The sequence below is a fragment of the Bombus pyrosoma genome, linkage group LG1 (assembly GCF_014825855.1).
Source record: "Bombus pyrosoma isolate SC7728 linkage group LG1, ASM1482585v1, whole genome shotgun sequence".
In the NCBI taxonomy this organism is placed as follows: domain Eukaryota; kingdom Metazoa; phylum Arthropoda; class Insecta; order Hymenoptera; family Apidae; genus Bombus; species Bombus pyrosoma.
Genome location: NC_057770.1, coordinates 12827287 through 12849603, shown reverse-complemented (window position 1 = coordinate 12849603; position 22317 = coordinate 12827287). Strand labels below are relative to the sequence as shown.

General features: G+C 34.7%; 1 protein-coding gene across 10 annotated transcripts in view; it reads right to left on the bottom strand.

The window, feature by feature from the left end:
• Positions 1–22317, bottom strand: part of LOC122565710 (protein eva-1) — a 328494-nt gene that overhangs the window by 277835 nt on the left and 28342 nt on the right. The window contains exon 2 of one of the 10 annotated variants that reach the window (XM_043722330.1): positions 21404–21594. The exons of the other annotated variants lie outside the window; for them this stretch is intronic. The gene's annotated coding sequence lies outside the window, so the exon portion shown is untranslated. The remainder of the gene's footprint in view (positions 1–21403; positions 21595–22317) is intronic. 10 annotated transcript variants of the gene reach the window in all.

Genomic DNA, 22317 nt, shown 5'->3' with positions numbered 1-22317 from the left:
ATGCAAAAATTCCACAGATTATGAATTTGGAAGAAACTAAAACAAACGTTCTCAGGATCCTAGAGTTCTCCATTGTAATTTCGGCATCACATATAGATTATTTGTCGTGTCACAAGGCTATCCGCGAATACGTAAAATCGCGTCTCTACCTAGTATAATACGATATAAACATATCAGTAAAACTTAGGAAAGAATTTCACATAACATGGATTAGTGGAAACCAAGACAAACGTTCTCCGAATCCGCCCGAATCCCTTAATCCCTTGGCAGAATGTCGTCGATTATCGGCCATGTCAGGCATCGCCTTGAAAGAGCCTCCAACCGGAAGATTAAAGATGGCCGATTCCATGCGAATGAATTACACGATCGTACGACATTAAGCTGTCAGTTAAGTAGCGAAGTTCACTGTTTGTCAGATATCCCCCGCACCCGGACAAATTGACCCATGGATCAATTAATCTAGCCGGCTCCCGCAAGGTCTAACAATTCCGGCAGGCAGGAAGCGGTTGGATATACCGGGTCCCGGCGTTTCCCAGTGATTAAGCAGGGAGAAATAAACCTGTCTTCGATGCCATTGCGGAACATAACGGGCCAGACAAGCTTCCTACTATAGCAGAAGCCAGAGCGTGTCCCTGGGGTGTTCTTGCCTCGAGAGGAGAAACGGACGTAGCCAAAGGAACACAGCGAGAGAGAGAGAGAGAGAGAGAGTAGGAGAGGAGGCTTCATAGGGGACCAGGCTGTAGCTGCATAATTCAGGCCAGTTTCCAGTCCAAGTTCACACGATAATGCACGGTCGCAATGGGCTTCCGTAATGTTGCACTGTTTCGAGCCGATCGGAATCGTATCGTCGCTACAACGCGTCTATCTTGAACATTATCGTCACTGGAACGAGGCGGTGGCGTCAGGTTCGTGTCGCTAGTTTGACAGCGAATCGAACGGTGTTTCGATGGGAATGAGAAACAAACAGAATGGAGAGATCACGGTAATGATTTTCCACATGTGGCTAAATCGTGAGAGATAAAATATTTTGGACAGGAGATATTGATGGAGCAAGGTGGTTCTGGAATTGATGGTTCTGTGGCAGGTGGTGTAAACTTTTGTTCTACCGTGGGGGATTTAAGGATACTGCTGTGTGGGCTTTCGAAGGATTCCAAGGATTTCGAGGGAACAGAAGGTTGAATTTTTTACTGTTGTTTGGGATATAGGAATCTCAATTTCTACAAAAGTTTCATAAATTACGAGAATTTCTGGAGGAATTTTATAAGAAGTGCGAACCAGATCTTATGTAGTCAAGGAAATCATCCAACTAATTAAATTTAGATCTTACTTTTTGGAACAATAAATATATTTTAAGAAAATATATTTATTAACATCTGCAATTCTTTATAGACGATAACCGAAAGAGATAAAATGAAAAAGGAGGTCGACTTCGACTTGACATGGTACCACATACCCTAATCAATAACCAGCTGATAACATCTCCAGAAAATCAGAAACTCGAATACCAGATATCATAAATGTATAACTCAAAAAAAAGCTTCTGAAGTCCATGGACCATAATATTTCCCACGACCTGGGCACACGAGATTTCTATCGACCGGAAACCATGTGATTTTTCATTCATAGGGACACGTAACGAATGCAGAGGTCACGGGCTTCCATGTGTAATTTATTTTACTTTTTATCATCCACTCACTATATCTGAACTGCAGTCTCCTTAACCTTTATGAAAATTTCATTAACCACAAATCAATTCTTCATCGAATAACGTATGTCATGAGAAAAAGAAATCTTATCTTTTAGATTACGTGAAACACTATTGCAAACGATGCATTCGAAATTTCGATTCATTTCAAGCGATTTTGAATCTACCAGCGTGTATCGTGTCTGTTTCTTTCTGAACGATAACGAGAAAGTAAAAAGCTAGGACGATAACGACGCGTTAACGGGCGAGACTGCCGGCGACGGCGACGGCGACGGTGACGGCGGCGGTGATGGTTATCGTCGTTGTTTGCTCACGCATGCAGAACACGCATCATACGCAGCTGACGGCACGTTCTTCCTCTTCCATGGTCACGCTGTTCCGGGAATATAAAACTCGTTCTGAGACACGACCGACGAGTACACGCTCGGATTATCGAGCATCGGCTTAGGATTATCGGCTGCGAAACGCGATAATATCTGGCGATTCTGAATTTTCAGCGTCAATAGCGCCATTCAATGAAATCCGCCCGAATCCAGTTGTACGTTGCATAAAATAAAAATTCTCTTCTTGTTTCCAAATTCTCGTACCGATCAAATCTCGTATTGGTAAAAATATAATACACGTACGTATTGCGTAGAAAAGTAACTGGCGATTGCGAGTATCCAACGATACGAACCGATGAATTTTGTTCGAATCTATTTGTACGATAAAATAAAAAATTTCATCTTCGTTGCTGGACTTTCGTATTGATAAAATTTTACATAGATGAAAGTTATTTCACATATATATATGACCAAGATTCATTCAGAAACGAAGGTCGACTATTCTTAGAACTGAGAACCCATTAAAATTAAAATCACAATTCTGTGTTAAGATACCGCATGATTTAAAAAAATGACAGTCTGTAACTAACACTACTCCATTTACAAAATAAAAAAAAACGAAATTATAACGTAAATGTATTCGATTTCAATATTCTATCTGTATTACAAATTTCTTTGTTTTTATTTTAATTCCCGTTCAACTTTACCGTCTCTCTATATATCGATTCATGCTATACTAATGTGTCCTCAGGTTATAATATTGAAGGTAAGATTGTTCCAAAAAAAATCAGTCATTTCTGTACTAGCATTTACTGTTTGCAAAAATTGCAATTCGATTTTAAATTTCGAATCGCATGGAAAAAATATTGCAGTGTTGACGAAATTGCAAGCAGCAGCTGTTTTTAAATACGGTAGCGAAGCATGGATTTGGACTTATCTCTAGAAGATCGCAAGAATCACTAGTTCTAAGAAAGCTTCGTCATAAATGCTGTATAAGGAGCATAAAGAAGATGAAGGATATTTTTGTCTGACTATAGTCTATCGATTCTTAAAATAAGATCGCGCCAGTATTCAGAATGTTATTTATTGAAAGTTTATCTAAACTATTTAGCCATTTATTTAAACGCTTCAAGATTTATTTATTCATATAGGAGTTACTTTCAAAAGAATTGCAGCTATAAAATACTTTTATTTTATAGATTCAGTGAAAAAGTAGTAAATAAAAGTGCAATTTTTCAAGAACGGGATAACTATAGAATAGTGAATTTTATTACGGCTGTATAATACTATTGTTTCAATGCTTGTAGATTTCTCTGTTACAGAATTATTCGATTTTAACTACAGGTTTGCGAATTTAAAAATATTGCCACTCGTACCATTTCTTTACTGAATCTTTCATTTATTTGCAAATAAAGCTTAAATTATTAAAAATATATTTTATTGGCAAATTTTCATGTTTAAGGCAATTACAATTTGTAGAATAATTTTAAAATTCGAAACTAACTCAGAAAAGCCATAATGAGGTATACACATACATATGTCGAAGGATTTGTTATGAAAATAAATATATCTACAAGCAACTTTCTGCTACTTTATTGACTAGTTATACAAGTAGCAGAAATTTGCTTGTAAGTATTTTACACTCCACTATGCGAATTGGTGTCTCCGTGCATGCACTTTATCTCTACTCCGACTCGTAAAAATATTAACCCATAAAATATTCCGTCACTTAAGTTTATCGATCGTAGATTTGTGTAAGTACGAAGGGCGCGATATATGAATTTTTTTTTAACTTTACGCTCCACTTATGAGGAAAATGGTATACTGCATGAAACACCAATACGTTCGGCGTTATTGATCACGTATATAGGAAAATACGGACTTGTCAACGACGTTACGAATATTTGTAAAATCCCTCTGACATTCGCCAAGTTCTAGCTGGTTTACGACGAACGATCAAGAATATATGATTTAGTTGCACGAATAAAACGAGACGGTACTTTAAATAAAGCAAGAAACGTTCGTGTAATACATTTCAATGCAATCTTGTTCGTCACATAACATATTCCATTTCCATATAAGATGCAATCTTATTCGCGGTTTATTATAAAAGTATCATATTACGTCAGCAAACAGAAATATGTATAAAAATCGGTTAAAGATAAGAAATTAGTAAGTTTAATACTCGTGTAAGAAATTTTTTATAAAAGATATAAAATTCTGAAATTGTAAATTTCTAAACATTTCTGTCTCTCCCATACTGTATGTAATAAAATGATTACTACAATGCGATACGACTATAATTATATCGGTGAAATTTAAAATTAATCCGAGAATGTATACAAAAGTTGCAAGATATTTCAATGAAATTTCAAAAAGGTTTCGTATAACACAAACAATATATTCATACAAATTGTCTGTAATAAATGTTTGGATTTGAATTACTTTCGTGAGCCACTATATGTAAAATATTAGCGTAAATATCTGCATAAAAAGTATGGTGTAATATGTTGAATCACTTATTTAATAAAACCTGTAAAAGCTAAATATTTGAAATCCAAACCTTAAGCAATTTCAATTTCTAAAGCGAGGATATCTTCCAATTTCTCAGCTTCATTTCCACTTGCTTTTGAAGAAACAAGTTCTAAAGTGATCGAACAGTAGCAACCCACGTTAATAAACATGCACATAAATATCCTTTTGGAGCGAGTATCGGATAGAAAGGGGTTTACAAGGCGAAACCAATTTCTGGCGTTAAGTAGAAAAGCATCGAGATAAACTGTTTACCGGAGTGGCTCGGAACGAAAAAAGAAGCCAGAAGAAACGGAAATACTGCAGACCCCTTAAGCATCGTACAACCGCATCGTTGTTTGTCTTTAGCGAGGGATCGGACTTCTTCTGGACCTAACGTTGAATCCCTTCCGGGAAACACTAGTGGAAACCGTCATCAGTTTAAGTATTTACGTTTGTTTCTTCTCCAACCCTTTTCGAGCTTACTGCATGGATAGACACTCGAGACATGTGTCGTTCTTCTCTCACTGGAGCAATGAATTACTTCGTTTTTGCGTCGACAAAACTGCAGGCGAATGGAATGAAAACTTACAATTGCTGAAGGAAAGAAAGATAAGCGAAGGTAAATGTTGAGAGGAAAAAGGTTACGAAATAACTGTAATTATAGAACTATTAGAAAATTTGTTTTATATCCTATTCTTCTTCTTTTATTACTTAGTATTTTCTGTCAGGTGGGCTTTTTGTAACCTGCATTGGTAGAAACAAAATTAAATTAATGGATTCGATATATGTATATACTATATATATGTATATATATTTTATGGTAGGTGTTCAAATATTTCCATAAACCACTGTATATATACTCCAGAATTTTAAGCATTAAAGATTGTTTGAAACACTAGACATCTCGTGGAGACTTTGGTCGCGGAATTTTAAAACGTGCATCTTATACGTGTCGCGCATAATTTCCGAGACTCGCACATCCACGCAAAATTTCCCAACTGAGTTTTATTACAAATCGATTCAGCGGCTCGACCTGATTTTCCTATGATATACACGTTCCTCGTATATATACCACCTGAGACGCGAACATACACACGTAAAAGATATCGACAGAGGTTGCACTCGATCAAAGTTGAAAACGACGTTCGTTCAAAATCCTCGGTTGGTTCGAAATGCATTTTCGCTTATAACAAAGATCTAATAGCAACAAGCTCTTTCCGATGTACGTAATACCAGACTCGAGAGCTTAATATATAATCGAAGAAAAACAAATTCTTGCAGTTCTAGAAGACAGACTTCTTTTTTCTTTATTAAAGATATCTCTAACAAGTGGGGAAATCCCATAAAAATAGTTGACTGAATATTTAACATTTGTGTGGAAACATTTTTGCAGGTCTAATAAAAATTTTACTTCTACTGACTATCGTTTATCGGCCATCACGAAGTACAGATATATATATAATATTATTTAAACTTAACTTATTCTTAAATATCCAAGATTCACAAGATATACGAACTAGGTAGAAACTAAGCTTGAATTCAAATCCTCTCAGCAACGATGCCTTTCATCGAACACGAGCTGTGATTTAACAAAGGAGAAAATCGGTACGTTTAACGAAAACTGGAAAGATAATCAAAGGAACGTCGCGGGGGAAATCCATGGAAGAAAACATACTGTGCGTATCGAAAACTGAATCCTCAGAGTTCCACTTATTTGTTAGGAAATTGATTACTTTCGGTGCCTAAACAAGGTTTCTACAACGACTCCGGCGACGACATAATTTCTGTCGGAAACGTCTGTTCTTGTTGAACGGCTTCGTTCGCCGAGTAAAGTACGACGACAGGTGGTTACCGTTAGAGCAAATCGTCGAGAAAGAGAGAGAGAGAAAGAGAGAGAGAAAGAGAGAGAGAGAAAGAGAGAGAGAGAGAGAGAAAGAGAGAGAGAGAGAGAGAAAGAGAGAGAGAGAGATCACTTCGCTCCGTACAGTGACGAATTGTACGTGGAAGCAACTACGAAGTAGATGCGGTCGAGGAAGAGGCAATAAAGGAAGGACCTGATGGCGTGTAATACCACGGCCGTGGAAAGATTAATTTGTTACTCGTTATAATGTCTTCTCATGGCGTAAGGACAGTAATTTCTGTAACGTTTGTTCCTAATTGCGACAAAATTGCTAGATCACCGGCTGAACGATAACAAATTGATCTTGATACGGATAGCGTAATCGTTTCCTTAATTATCTGGGACACTGAGTTTTAACTTGTGTCTCGGCTACCATGATCATTTTGTTAGTTTGCTTTTGTTTCTCTGATGATGGTCTTGCCCTCGAGAGATTTATGTACGTGGTATGCAATGATAATGGTGGAGACTAATTGTAAGTGAGTTTGTTAGATATATGTATATAATATTCAAGAGTTAAGTTAGTTGACTTTAATGAAGTAGATATGTTGTTCCATTAAGGAGTTATAATATGTAATATAGCGCGGAAATTATAAATGATAAAATGATTGCAAAGACATCTAAATATTCTTTTTCAATACAAAATGAAAATAATCTTTCATTGTAGACAAGAACATGCTGGGTACTTAGTTTTTTTTGAATAAGTAAAGTATAATTTGAAACCTGCAACAAGTTCAGAAGATTTTTCAAATCTTTCTGATAAAATAAAATCTTTGATACTCTCTATTCTATTGAAATACAAGTTTAGATTTTATTAGAAATAAATATAAAAGGAAATATAAAATGTAATTGTTAAATAATATTTCAAACAAATGCTTTGTTTTCGACTGGATAACTTTAATTGGTAAATAAAAGGGAACCCGTTATCGCTCATCTAAACCAATTAACGCTGAATTGGTTGAAAAACAAAGAAGAAAATTGATGGAAATAACAACGTTACTGAATTATGGAGATAAATTTCTCGTTACGTCGAACATCCAATAACGTCGTGATTGTGGCATTCTAAATGATCGCGATTAATATTCAAAATCAAAATGTCAATTTCAGTGTCGATGTACTTGAAAACTTTTACACTGCAAGAAAATTCATATGTTGAAAAATTAAAATCTGTCAATATATCTTTATTTTCAAACTTTTTCACTTTTCATAACAAAATTTAATACCTTTTATGTCAATAGTGAAAAGACATTTACGACATTCAATATTTTTATATCATTGTGATCTATCATTAAAAATGGTACTTCCCTTGAATTTTAATAGATAAGTTTGAAACAAAATTTTGCCGACTGATTTACCGTTAGATCGAATTACGCGATGACTGATTGAACGGGAAGCAACGAAGAAGAAGAGGCGAGTTGTCACGAAGGAGAGACACGATGACGGGTAATGATGGCTAGATTATAGAGATTAATTTATTATTCAGTACGACGACCTGCGCGGAGCGTAGCGATTATGTGCACTTCCACGATTAGTAAGCTCTGACGTATCCCTAGGATGAATGCGCCGTGTTCTGATAGCCATCTAACGAGGCGTAGATTTTAGGTTTTTTCCCGATGTAAGTGAAACGTGACATTACGCGAAAATTCCTGCTTGCACCCGTCTTGTCCAGTAACATTCTCCTGAATAGAATAAACGTTTTCAACGGATATCCCTAGCAGCGCTTTCTCTGCTTTCACTGGGATCTAATGAATATGAAAAATCATATCGACGTTACATAAATTATTTTCTCGTCGTTCTAAAGCAGTCGGCATATTTGCAAATTCTTTTTATTATTTTTTAGTAATTTCTTATTGAAGTGGATTTTTAATCGAATTAATTCAGATATATGTATTAGCATTCTAAAAGAATAACTGTAACCTACATTAATTTTAGTTTACGATTTCTTTAATATTGCTTACACTTTCGAAGATGGCTTTGGCTTCCATTTGGATAAAACCCAACTCAAACAAAATGAAAAATTCAATTATGTAAATAACACGCGTTTATGGATATTGCAAATGGAAGTTACTATGATATCGCTATGAAATATGATAATTATCATAAAGTAAAGGACAAAACAGACAGTTTCAGAAAGAAAAATTCCGTCAAACAGAACAATTTATTTTTCAAATCAAATAAAAGAAAAAGAGCGAAGAATAGAGAAACGCACAATTTCAAGGAAATATATTTTTCTTTCCATTTTTGTCGAGTGAGTAAAGCAATCGTCTACGAACAAAAATAAAATACATTTCGGAAAAAATCAAGCGAACAAAAATGGGTGAAAATTTCTTCTAATTCGTCCCGAAACCGTGAACAGCTCGTGGTTTTCCATTGTCTCTCCATTTCTCCACGCTTGTATCTATCATGCATACTCGCATTTCACTCACACGGAATAAAAAAAAAACGGATAAGGATTAGTCAAAAGACCTATTTGCGGCTCTGTTCCATTTGTGTGTTTGCAATGATACATGCGTATCGAAATCAAAGCGACAGTTTAATCTTCTCGATGGAACGAACGATCAGTAAGATCGACCAACGCCCGTTTTCAACCATTCGAACGTGCCTCGAGTGATGCTGCATATTATTTATACGATATTTGATTGTAAACTCGAATCAACGAAAGTCATGGCCTGTATGTCCATTGTGAACGATATCTGAAATATTGAAAATGAAGTACAATATGCTTTACGTTGTATCTATATTTATGCATCTATAGAATGTTTGTATACACCCATTGTGGCTGGATATGTGTGTCGAAAACAGAGTGTAACGATTCACTTGCAGGAAATCGAGCCACCGAGCAAATTTGGAAAAATTGCTGTATCTGACTAATGCAGAAGCTAATTTAATGGTTCGTTTCGTTCTGATTAACTAATGCTCATGTAAACATATCGAAGTTCCTTAGGGAATATTGATGGCACGATTTGTATCCAAATACTCACTAATGCATAAAGAAATGAAAATATTTGATTGCTCGTGGAGCAGATAGTACGCACGTTATTATAAATATTTCATTAATATATATACGTGCGTTATTCCTGTATTAAATAGTAATGAAATATCGATTTTAAATAATTAATTGATCGATGGAAATGATCATTATAAAATGAAATACATTACTCAAAATAATTGCGAAATCGCTACTACAAATAGTTCCATTGCATCAACTAAACAAAAAAGTTATATAAATTTGATAGATTAACATATTGTCTGTACGATACTATATAAATAATAAAACATAAAGTACAAAGGTATAAAATACAGAGTGAGGTGGAAACTGGTCCTCTAATTATTTCGAACAATATACATATTGTAAGAGCAATGTAACGTTTGAACGTATAGTATTTATTACTTAATCGTGTATACGTATATGTGTATATGTGTGCTTGGTTTCGGAAGTAGGGTAATAGATACGTAGTTTCATTTCCGTACTTGAACAGTACTGATTCAGGGTAATTAAGCAAGTTTAACAGATTTTAGATGTGTGTATGTTAACTAGATAGAATAACAGTACAGCGGGTACAAATAACTCGCTTCAAGTACGTGTATATGTATTCGACAAACTCACGTTCTAAGCTGTACGCCTAAACTCTTGCCAAAAACATCCCTTTCGCAATTATCACTTGCTAAGGTTGCTGCATTAACCGAGATGTTACTGCATATTTCGAGACGTTACAAGTAGATCGCGTGTATTTAGTAAATTTTATGAAATTATTAATCGTTCTTCTTGAAAATGTTTTTTCAAAGGTAAACTTATAACTAGATGTAATTGGCATTTTTCTTAAAATGTGTTTTGTAACTACTACATATCTTCGACTTTTAGACTGAACAATATCATAAGAAAAAGTGCGCTATGTTTTATATACAGCTAACTATAATACTGTAAAAGAACGATATTATAAGGAAGTCATTACATTTCTATTAAAATTCTAACATACTCCATATCAAAGCTTTTCTTAAGAACCATATTTTATCCACGTATACACCAAGGAATCTTTACCCTTCATGAAAACTTACATAAAAGCAATTCTACTAAATTTTCTTAAAAATACTCGCAATAAAATTCACAGAAATCACAAATTCTCTCTAAGATCCACAAATCAGAAGCTTAATCATTCCGTGACTCAGAAGTAAGTAATACGTTAAAAGAAACGATCGCAAATCTTCTACCCTCGTCAAAGTTCTCTCGAGCAACACGTAGAAAGAGCGTTTCACGAGAAAGTACGTTTATTTATCGCTCGGAATCGTACCTATGCGTGTCAAGAAAATTTCCAGGTGACCACGCGAACCAGTAAATTCCCTACGCTCGCCATACGCGTTCATGGGAAACAATGGTGGCTGTGAACAAGCACAATGCAGGATTCAAAAAGTTGGCTGAGAGGGTTGGTTCTTGGTCGGTCTGTTGACTCGCGGTCGCTTGACAAAAGTCTTAAAACAAAAGTCGAGCAGAGCCCATATGAATGCTTCGTTCGCCAAACTTTCGTGCGTTGCTTCCGTTTCCTTTGACGAAGTCATCCGTTCAACAGTACATCCATTGTCGCTAACGCGCCGTCAGCCAGGGAGTCTGTCGGCTCGCCACGAAACAATGCTCACCCAGGACCCGCGAGCTTTAATGTTGCTGCATAGCAAATTCTTTCTCTTTCTCTTTTTTCTTTTTTTGTTTTGGCGAGAATATTTTGTCAAAGAGAAGGTAATTTGAAAAACGCTTGGATGCATTATCATAGAATCGTTTGATAGTTGTGAGGATTAATATGGATGATAGATACTAAGTGGTAAATTTAGGATGGATGATAGTTTTCTAATTAATAATAGACGTCCAAGAATTTTTACGCATTTGTATCGACTAAGTAACTATATTTTATTAACAATTTTGTTATTTTATTACAAGATTGATATTTTATACCAATATAAGAATTGATAATTTTTGGATGGTTTTATAATTATGAGACACAGTGTATATACACGTGCGATATAATCATTATATAATCTATAATAAAAAAGAACTTAACATACTTCCTTGACTTGACTTGAAAAGATTATCAAAACAGATGAAGTGAAAGATAAGCTTTAAAACCTTAACTGCAGAACGGGTTTTTAATGACATATAATTGTTGCCCCAGGAATCAGTAATTACATTAATGCAACCACTTACTAAATGAATAATTTTTTTAAACGTCTCGTGCGCAAACTAACGACCCACGATCACGATACACAGTGCATAATAAAATGGACGCCGTGCATTTGATCACAGGGAATATGAAACAGCGAGTTTTACCTTCCCGAACTCAGGACAGGTTAGTTTCGACTGTATCCACAGTTAATGGCTTCTATGTAGCTTCACAGCGCTGATTCGTTTTTCTCTCTGTTCCTCGCTATGGTGAATTCCCGCACTTTATCATTGTTAATTATTAACTCCTTCTGTCCACCGTTCTTTATAGAACGTATTCGCTTTTTTTTTATCTTGAAGACAGCTGATTTGTTGTTTTCGCAGGGCTTGGTTATAAAGTAATGTTTCGAGTCCTGAGGTTTCAAATAATATTTTACGCTCAAGACAGAAACTTCGTGAAGAGCATAGAATTTGGAACTTTAAATTATTAATAACTGAAAAGTTAAAATGTTTCATATAAAAAAATCAAATAATTTAAGTGTTTGAAAATTTAAAAATGTTAATGTTCCAAGATTAAAAAATTGAAAGATTTGAAATTTTCTATTTAAAAATTTAAAAATATAAAATTTAGAGATCCAAATATTAGAAAATGTCACAAATTACGAAGCTCCGTGTAACATTAATTCTTCCATCTTTTATACATTCACAGAAATTTATGAAAAGTCTTAACCAAAACTCTGAAATAACTCTTAAATTGCATAATTATCCTGGCATCCGCAATTCCACAGTGAATCGTGTACACGACCTTAATCACGACTTTAATTCGACCTAAAAGCTAAATGTTTCGTTCCAAATATTTTTCGAACTACTAATGGAGGCATGATTTTAAGCAATTCAAAAATTGACTGCGATCAATAAACGACGGCAATCGAGTAAAGAATGTTCGATCCCGTAATTAGGTGCAGCTCACGCTATAAATTAAAGTTGATCGTTAAACAGATTAAAATGTGTTGGAACTGGAATGGTATTCGACCTGAATGTTTTCGTGAAATGCTACAGGAATTAAGTAACATTTTGTTCCATTGCATTTATTTTTCTCGCGACCACACAGCTTACAGAATTCTTAAAGACTTTGCAATCCTATTTGAACAAAATCTACTCTCGTGATTTACGGAATTTCCAAAGAACTTAAAAGATTTCTTCCAGAAATACAATACAGTTTTGTTGGATACTAAATACAGCTTTCATGTGACAAGAAATATCTTTATACAAATGTCGTAATTTGTAGTTCGGCAAAGTCGTGTGATTAACAAGTGACAGTAACAACACAATCAGTTTTTGTCTCCCACTAATTCAATCAAGCCATAAAATACGTAATGCTTGTTAACCAACAATCTTTCATTTTTTATTCAGATATGAGACCATATAAACTCCAATTACATTTGACCTTCTAAGCTTGTTGTACCAATTTATTACTCACTTGGAACATGTTATATTTTACAATACGGTAGATATTTCCCATTTTGTTTTATTTCTCTTAGTTAATTTATAATTTACACAATTTTAAATATGTTCATAACTTGCAAGAACTTCTTCTTCACAAATTTGTTTAGTCGTAATTTAGAAAATAATTTATTTCACAAATTTTACAACTTATGAAATAGTTTGGTTTACAAAGTATCCTTATTCGAAATGAAAGAAAACAAACCTTCACTTTGTAAAGTAAATTCAACCATTTAAAAAAACCATCCAACATACAATTACACAAATATACACAAAAGTTTACATCTCTAAACGACTATAAAACACAAACTAATCTGCGTTAAACTTTCTTGAAAACCACTACACAAAGCAAAACTGGGTAAGTAGTATTCCCAAGAAGTGCGCAAGATTCCATTTCGCGTAAACGCGCAGAGAACAGCACATGCGATTGCAAAAATTGGTCGTAAGAGAGCACGTTAGTCCAGGTAAAGGGCTACCTGTTAAAGAATTTCCTGTTTGGGTGTGGAATGGGTTGGCATTTAAAGGAAATAGGGCGATGGGAGCAACGGGAATGGTCGCGAAAGTAAGTGCTCGGTATGGATCCATCGATTACCGCCATGCAAGGCGTGAGAACGCATATAGAAACACTTCAAACAACGGTCGTTCGTCGTTCGAAAAGAGCTTCTGCGATTATGTGAATGCACGGCTACCATCGATCTAAATAGTAGCGGTATTTAAATTCTCATCATTTTGGTTAATCCTCGACGATTTGTGGATTTACGGATTTATGAAACCATTAAATTCGCTACTTTACCGATCAAATATACCTCAGCGACATATCACGAGATCGAAAAGATTTTCAATGGATTTTTAACGATTGATTCTTTGTTACCGACGTAATATTACGTGTTTTGTAATTTTTTTTAGACTGATTTATTTTAAGAAGATATATTTTCTTTTTTTAAAAAGATATTGAGAAACTTGCTTGAACTGTGTCTTCTCGATGATTCAAACTTTCACGCTACCGAAGTATGAAATATTAAAATAGAATAGAATTACCTACATCAGATCATAGGTTAATAAGAAGGTATTTATCTCAGAAGAGAATAAAACGATATGTCGTTGATATGCATCATTAATACATTTTTTTTGCATGTCTTTGATTACAATCTAATCATTTTCATAATACACCTATCCTTCGAAACGTGTTTTTATTCTACTGCAATTTTATATAATTATCAGAAGCCTTTTTTATTTCCAAGAATAAATTTGAATATGAATTGTCAACGACTCGCTCAGCTATCGGAATAAGTATGTCATTTAATCTCAGTAAATTCAAGAACAAAAATGTAGGTGAGAGAAGAGAATCATATTAGGCAGATCTGATGACCTTCTTTTGATAGCGAGACTGTATACTCTACAGATCAGAAAATTACATTTCTAAATGAAGCAGTTGCCGCGGGTCTCGTTCCACAAAACTAGGAAACTCGCGATGCCGGTAGTTATCCTGAGAATACATATTTTTATTCCCTCGAACCACCGGTTGTCGTCATTGCCACGGGTACGTAGTTATAGCTGGCAATAAGGCACGCTTTAATAAAGTGTTATGTAGTATATAACCCGAATAACAGGCTACCTTGTGTCATCGGAATTAATTACATACTGCGGAAGTTGGTTCGAAGATATGAAAACTGAGTTGTATTATAGTGATAAAATATGCTTTCGCGACTATTTGTTGCACAAGACTGTGAATCATCTTGGGGAACTTTTAATTAACTATTATTTGTAGCTAGTGCTACGACTGTAGCCTTTGTATATATAAATTTCATAGGAAAATACCGCGTGAAGTATAATGTAAGTACGAACCAACAAAGTTTTATACCTTCGAAGAACATTCTCCATTGATGACGACAAAATCAGAGAATTATGTAACTGCAAGAATATCAATGTATGTAAGTATTGTGAAAGCTACGTTGATTATATTTCTGCCTAATGCTCCTGCTAATAGCAGAAATATTAAAGATGTCAAAAGTACCGTTTACACTATTGTTTACTTCAAAATCAACACAACTTTTCATAAATACTTTGTAAAGTAAAACTTACGTTTTATACGCATAAATGTACATATTATTAAACACCCCTAGTAGAAATTCCATACATTCTACATATTTTACTTATCCCTATTCTCCAAAAATGCTTCTGACGTGGTTTCATCTAATCCACACCCTGAACATCTAACTTTCAATAAAGAATCTATGATAGAAATTCCCGAAAAATCTTGCGGGACGATAGCATAAAATTCCCCGGATAGCTATCCCAAGAACATGACGCGTCCTTCCATATTGTTTTCAATTTCCAGCAGACTTGACACCGCTAAAAGCGGGAAAAGGTCCAACACGAGGGGTCGACCGACCACCAGCTAGCTTTATGAATATTCATGACTCTTTAATGCCACCTTCCAACTCGATGAGATTGTGCTGCCCGCGTATTAAGGAGATGACACGGAATCCTGAGTACTTCCTTTTATCGGCGATTTTCTTTGCGAGCTATCGAGAGAAGATCGTTCTTGAGATCCGATCCAATTCGAAATATTTAATCATTAAAATATTCGTAACAGCCTGCATAATATTAGGTTATTCTTAAATGCTACCATAAACCACCGTTGTAACTTGAAAAATGAAGAAATGTTAGATTTTAACTAAAAGAGCAGTACTGGCAAATACTTTACGTCCACAATAGCGCCCCGTAACTTCCGGTTACGACATCCAGTGAGTACATTTAAAGCGCTCTTAGTAATGAATATAAAACGAACGTGTCGTATGGCAAACCTAGTACCACGGCGAAAGTCCATATAAATTGAGATGGCCGATTTATGGGAACGAGCAATTCGATGATATAATCGAGTTACGTGATTCTCTACGAAATTAAAAATATTGACTATGGTCGCTTAGCGAGTAGCCCTTGCTTACTTGCGTATTTTGCGTGAAAAATGGAGTGACGAACATGTGTGAGTGAATGGTATATCGAAGAGTAAATAGAACCTCTGATCATGTAGTTAATTGTCATGTGGTTTATTCGAAGGTATATTGTATCAGATCCTTCTTCGTTGCTAATATTCTCTATTATATAAATACAGTACATTCCGTAAATATTTGGATATTTCCAAATTATTGCAAACATATACATAATACGCTTCTCAAATGAAACTTTCAACTAATTTTTACCAATCTAATTATATTAAATATCATTATTAATTAAAAATCATTGTTCATGTACTTATTTGGTATAAATGTGAACCTCGGTACTGGATAAAGTGCATACACGCCAAATTTAATTAATCAAGCAGATAGGGATGAACAATTCCAATAGCGAAGTAGGTCGTATCACAAATCGTAAGAATGCTAGTAAAGGTAATAAATATCGTTGGAAATCGCCAGGTTTTCTCATACCACCAAAGTAACACGAGAAATATGGTCAACACGTGTCCCGCTGATGGTACTTTTATACCCTTCCAAGGGATCTCTTTGACTTCTACCTCTGCGAACTCCATAACGAAAGTTTACCTCTGGTAAATGCAAGTACTGCAATCATTTTTAAAAGCTTCACATAGTTTCCCTTACCTCTCAAACGAATAATTCGAATCCTTTTTAAGATTAACAAACAAATGATTTTCTGATCCCTAATTCAATGTTAATTAATAATACATGTATTTATTTTTCCGGTTTTTCCATAATTGCTGACATTTTTCCATTAACAATAAATATCTACTCTTCTTCGATAAAATTCCTAATTTATATCACAAACTCCATAGTTTTAATTTCAGTATTCAAAGAACTCTCATTACTTGCAGAATAATATAATAATTTGAAATTTCTTGCTACCCGTATTAAATGCCAAAAACCGTGAAATGAAATGTCATGAACTTCTTTGGGCGCCAGCGAAGCGTCCAAGTAAAAGTTTCTCTTATAAACTGTGTACATAAAACGACATGAACTCGGCTAGAACGAAAGAAGCGTAAAGAAGAATCAAAGGAACAGCGAAAGATCCAGTAATGAGAATGCAAAATTGAAACCAAGATATGGTCAGTTGTTACGGTTTCTCAACTATAAATAAACTTTTGGAAATGGAGAGAACTAGAGATAGGAAAAGAAGGAGAAAAGGAGCCAAAGGACAGAAATTGGCCACGCGTAAAGCCAACCCCTAACTTCCCGCGGTAGACCAGAGACATGTAAGTTGCAGTTCAACTGCACTTTCCTCCTGGGGAATCCGTCTTATGGTTGTTTGTGCCCCAGAGGAACAACATGAACCGTCCCTTTCGTAAACAGTTGTCGAATCGCGACTCTTTACATCCGATTTCAGTATTCTGAAAATTTTATGCAACCGCGATTACATTTTGCTTGGCTGCACGCATGCATTTTTCCATGAAACTTGCAATAGACCAAGTCAGACTTGTCGGATATAACCTAGCATTCTTTACATTCGACTCAGCATCAAAGGGAAATTTTCGGAGAAATCGTCGTATCTTGAAATCCGTCCTCTGTGCATTTTACGAATCTCGTATTTTTCGCTTGTTGCCGATTTCAAAGAGTAAAATACGCACAAGAATGTTTGCGAAAGATCGTTTGCTTGATCTTTGAATATGAACGAATTAATGATAGTAAGGATAATGTGAACGAAAAAGAGTAGAAAATAAAACTGTTTTTGTATTTCTGTTTCTTAGAATGTATATTGAAATTGGGAATAATTGATTTACTATCTTCCTTAAACATATATTCAATGTTTTTGTGATTTATTTAGCAGATAATGTATAGTGTTTTTAAATACGATATAGCATTTACTTCTTAATTAATAAATTGTATATACATATACTTGAATTTCCGAGATTATAATTTATCTGCAATCTTTACACGATAGACGCTTTTCATTTATAGTGATTTTACACGTATTATCGATTACGGCACTGTCGCCTGTCTATAAATCTTATTCGAACGTCGAGACGATGAAAGAAGCAAGGTATCCAAGTTATTTCGTAGCTTGAAAACTTTCCAGTCCATCGATGATACTTCGGGAAAAATTGCGAACCTCCGTAAAATAGTAGCACTCGAATTTTCTCCGCTTCTAAGCATCCATCTGGCCGATTTCATGGAGTAAATTGCTTCGCGCTGATACGTATATACACTTTGACCCGGCACGGCGTTCGGGATTTCTCTTTAAAATCGAAAAATCAAGCGGAACTAAACCGACTGAAAATTTAATATCGCCGCTTCGGATAATACCGTTGTCACGATGTTTCTTTCTGAAACGTTTCTTCTTTGGCAACTGTTGAACGAAACAGGAGACTGGAGTAAAGAATTTAAGTCATCTAGATAAAACGGAAAAATACGGAACCGTGCGCGTAATGGATTGCTCTTGTCTCCTTCAGGAGATATTCTAAAAATCTCCGATCTTTAACAAATTCCTCTTCAATTAAAAAAGTGGAAAAAAGATAAGGGTAGGAAATCTTTATTTTCAAAATTCTTATTTTGATAAACTTTACGAGCTTCGTGTTCCATCTAGATTCCGTAGAAAACGTTGATTATGTTAGATATTTCGATATGCAATTTCTGGCTATCGAATTTAAATACAATATGTCATATAAACGATAAATTGTTCTCGATTATCCAAATTACCATTAAATAGATAATATAAAATAAATATGTAGAATCTTTACGCAATCCAGACTTTAACATTTACCTTCCCGTACGTAATACCACTCGCAGCTGGAAATTTTGTATTCTCTGTGTATCTTTCTTTACTACTTGTATAGACTTCATATGTAAAAAATATGAGTTGTGTCAGGAATTATGATCAACTCGATGTATACGCGGTCTATTTCGTATCAGAGTAAAAGTCGAATTTATTCGGTAACGACATCGCATGACATTGACCGATAAACAATGATATAAATGTATTCATTACGCCAAGTATAAGGACGAACAGTGAGTCCATAAATAATTTCGATGAAGTCCCGAATAGCCGTAAAATACACTTATTGCTTTCATTAATCAGCGTCGACAGACGCTGTCATTATTCGCGAGTTTTGCCCCGTCCTTTTTCGTTAATTTATGACACCAGCTTCCTAAATTGAATCCTCTTTCGAAGATAAATACTCGAAAGACATCCGGAACGTATTTATTAGAGATAACTCTTGATCATTTCCGTGGACGTGTTTGTGAATTCAATTATGAATTGTCGTTCCAGATGTGGATGATGTGAAATGTAATATTTATACTTGTCATTTATTCCAATCTTTGAATTAGGAGATTGAAGGTGAATTAATTAAATGGTAAAAGTGGAATACGATCGATAGTTGTGTCACTCATCTCGACAAAAATGACTGCTTAATATAAATCTCCAAATAAATTTTACTTGAAATAACTAAAAAATTATATCGTTTCAAATAATTTACTGTTTCTATTTTTTAAATAATTGAAACAGTAATTTCCCAAATATTTTATTTCAACAATGTCAAAATTTGATATAAAATTCGACTTCACTTAATCAGCCTGGATTATTTCAATGTCAATTAATTCCACGAATTTCGAACATTATCATAATAATTCTAATAATAACATGTTCGAAAATGTATACCGGACCTACTTTAATAGAACCGTACGTTTCATAAAACTATTAATGCCTCCAGTTTTACTGCGATCCAAATTCGAAAGAACAAATTAATGGTTTCTGTGGCCCATTAAAAGCTTCGAAGATTCATTGCCGCAAAAAATACCTGGATAAATAACAGTTTTTACAATGACGTGGTGTAATAACCTCGTTACAAACACGATCTTGATGTCGGTTCAATTATAAATTTAACTTAAAACCCGATTTCTTCTTCTTTCAGTGAAGACTTGCGGTTGAGTTCTTCAGGGTACTGTCAGCGTGACTACCGGGTCCTGAGACAATTTCTCGTATACATTCGACACAAAAAGAGGAAAGCTTTAATTGCTTTCCGCGTTTAATGCTACATTCGTAAGAGCGAGTCAAGAAGCGTTAGCCGACCTGTTATTATCTCAGTTAATCCATCAGGAGGTTGAAACAATAACTTAGCTTTTGTCAATAAATTCTTCCGTCTAAACGGTTTTCCCTTGTTGAAACAACGTAAATTAAACTCAATTTTCACGATGCTGTCATGCATTTCTTTTACCTTGGCACTTTTATTGTTTTAAATTGCGCTCGTATGAGAATAGGTGGGTAAATAATATAAAAACCATTTAAAAATGACCTTTCAAGACAGAAAGACAAGTTGAGGTATTTTATTCTTAATGCATTCATACTACTTTTTTAAGTATGACAGACGTATCTGAGTTGTACTTTAACAGATTTAGCAAATTTTTTAAATATTTAAAAAATCTATAATAGGTGATTAATAGCTTCTTGTCAGGAAATGATCATCCAATAGTCCAAATTTTCGAAATTTCCGTTTGAAAATATGTAAATCGAACTCTACATGCTATGATAATGGTTAAAAATTTATCGTAAAACGCGGACGTCATTTATGCACTTGTTCGATGGTTTGTTAGTTTCTTCCGATTAATCGTAAGATCTTCGGTCACGAATAGACGATGGTATTCCATTCTCTTACTTTTTCCTTTCATTCGCCTTTGCGAAATGGATCGCCTGACGCGACGTAGCGACTTTAGGTCCAATCACGTAACTTATCGCCCGCATATGAAGCGCACATTATTATGACATATCTCGTCCATTTGTACGGCTTTCTGCATTTTCCATTTTCTTGATAAACACGCTAACAGCACGCAAAATGTGATAGAAGTTACATAGTAGATACTTTTCTAAAACCGTGAATCGAAAATCTTAGTATCTTGAGAAATTCTTAGAATCGCGGTTGAAAATGACGTAATAAAAATTTTTCCACAAAGAAGCAAAAAAGTAATTTACTTAGAATAAAAAGGAAATGGAATCAAGAAAGAGATTATAGTCGTGAGAATTGTAGGAAAAAGGGATATAAATATGTATACCTATATTAAATAAGAATATTTAATATCTGGATATTAAGAAATTCATTTAGAATATTGCTGGAAGCAGGTCAACAAATTTTTATATACTTCTTAGGAAACTCTTGTAATATTTTCTGCGATTCTTTACGAATATCCAAGTTTTTTAAAATTCTCAACAGTCGAGCATACAAATATGGTTCTTTGCGAGAAAAATCTTTCAACGTCACAAAGTGGGTCTTAGGTATATTCGCGTACAAGTAGGATACGTTTGTTTGCGGAAGGTAATGGTGATTTTCTGTCATACAACCGTGCAGCATTGTGAATGGAAAATGGTCGTACCTCGTTGACAACTGATCACGAGATTCTTTATCCAAGAAGCCGATCTGGCACACTGAACTCGTTCCATGCTGAGCAACCTTCCATTCTTGATTCTTCGAATGAATGAACCGGTAAATGAGTTCCGTGTCCGCGCTGTGTATCTTTTCTTTTTGCGGGTTGCCTTCACGGTGCACGGTGTGTATGGGGGTCGTCTGAAAAGTCGATGTCGATCGATAGACGCCACTTTTGTTCCAGATATCGTGTCCCCTTTTTTCACTCATTAGACGTCAAACTTGACAATGTATAAAAAATGAACGTCGTATTTCTTTGAAAAGTCCTTTGTTCGAGACGGAATTAATTTGCAAACAGGTCACAAACATTGTTTTCGAATATTATTATTATAAGATAAAGATTCGACAGAGTTTTATATGGAAAATTATCACAAAGGAAAGAATTTAATTTATTAGCTTTGAAAATTGTTTATTTTCTTCGAAAAAGTTGTTATTTCAAATATTATTTTAAATGTTATTTTTAATATTATTCTAATATTTGTTATCTTCATTTTACTCAAACAACTAATCATTGAATTAAGTAAAAAATTGGACAATTCATAGACAATGACGTGTAAATTTGTAAATTTATAACTACTAAAAGGAATTTCATTAAAATAAAAAGATTACTACAAAAAGAACATTATTTAAGAAATAACTGTAGAAAATCATCAAAAAATCATTGCATCACTCTGAGATATACAAATCTTCGATGGCCACGATTCATTTTAGAGTCTATCAACGACACGCTTACGTCCACGATTGGTCTTAATCACCTGATTACGATGTTGAGAGAGGCACGATAACCGTTCATTTGATCGAAAATAAAATCAGAATAAAAAAGGGAGGTAGCAATCCCTGCGGTGCCAGTCTCACCGCTTAATT